Here is a 1,319-nt window from a genome sequence, read left to right as displayed (position 1 = left end):
CAGGTTTAAAACAACAGCTCCTGCGTGGTAAAGGTCTTTAAAGGTGCTGGATGCAAAGTTGAAGGCGGCAATGCGCGTGGCCTTGGTGTGGTGCGCTTGGTTGTGTGTGAGTATGCGTGTGTTTGGCCTTTTGTTAGGCGTTTGTTTTGGTTAGTAGAAGGTGCTCCCAAATAGTCTAGGCGGTTAGGATACGTGGCTTTCACCCACGCGACCCGGGTTCGAGTCCCGGTTTGGGAATTTTGCTTTGCTTTTTCAATTCTTCGTTCCGCCATGTATATAGCGCTCGTTGTGCTTGCTGGTACGACGTTCGGATGACTGTATGGCCGGTGATGGAGAGTAGTTCGGCTTAGCACTCGCAGGGGCAACGACCAGCCGGAGGGTAAGCGTGGCGAGAACGGCGGTATCTAATTCAGGTTCACAACAACAGCTCCTGCGTGGTAAAGGTCTTTGAAGGTGCTGGATGCAATGTTGAAGGCGGCAATGCGCGTGGCCTTGATGTGGTGCGCTTGGTTGTGTGTGAGTATGCGTGTGTTTGGCCTTTTGTTTGGCGTTTGGTTTGGTTAATAGAAGGTGCTCCCAAATAGTCTAGGCGGTTAGGGTACGTGGCTTTCACCCACGCGACCCGGGTTCGAGTCCCGGTTTGGGAATTTTGCTTTGCTTTTTCAATTCTTCGTTCCGCCATGTATATAGCGCTCGTTGTGCTTGCTGGTACGACGTTCGGATGACTGTATGGCCGGTAATGGAGAGTAGTTCGGCTTAGCACTCGCAGAGGCAACGACCAGCCGGAGGGTAAGCGTGGAGAGAACGGCGGTATCTAATTCGGGTTTAAAACAACAGCTCCTGCGTGGTAAAGGTCTTTGAAGGTGCTGGATGCAATGTTGAAGGCGGCAATGCGCGTGGCCTTGATGTGGTGCGCTTGGTTGTGTGTGAGTATGCGTGTGCTTGGCCTTTTGTTTGGCGTCTGTTTTGGTTAATAGAAGGTGCTCTCATATATTCTAGGCGGTTAGGATACGTGGCTTTCACCCACGCGACCCGGGTTCGAGTCCCGGTTTGGGAATTTTGCTTTGCTTTTTCAATTCTTCGTTCCGCCATGTATATAGCGCTCGTTGTGCTTGCTGGTACGACGTTCGGATGACTGTATGGCCGGTGATGGAGAGAGTTCGGCTTAGCACTCGCAGGGGCAACGACCAGCCGGAGGGTAAGCGTGGCGAGAACGGCGGTACCTAATTCAGGTTCACAACAACAGCTCCTGCGTGGTAAAGGTCTTTGAAGGTGCTGGATGCAATGTTGAAGGCGGCAATGCGCGTGGTCTTGATGTG

At 52.3% G+C, this 1,319-nt stretch overlaps 1 non-coding gene across 1 annotated transcript; it reads left to right on the top strand.

Annotated features, from left to right (window-relative positions):
- The first annotated feature begins 984 nt into the window (after positions 1-984).
- Positions 985-1,057, top strand: PITG_30778. The gene has a single exon. It is a non-coding gene; the product is annotated as a tRNA-Glu (tRNA).
- Positions 1,058-1,319: the final 262 nt, after the last annotated feature.

This window comes from Phytophthora infestans, genomic scaffold (genome assembly GCF_000142945.1).
Source record: "Phytophthora infestans T30-4 supercont1.152 genomic scaffold, whole genome shotgun sequence".
NCBI lineage: Eukaryota > Oomycota > Peronosporomycetes > Peronosporales > Peronosporaceae > Phytophthora > Phytophthora infestans.
Note: the sequence above shows the minus strand (reverse complement) of the source record. Positions and strands in the feature narration are given on the sequence as shown.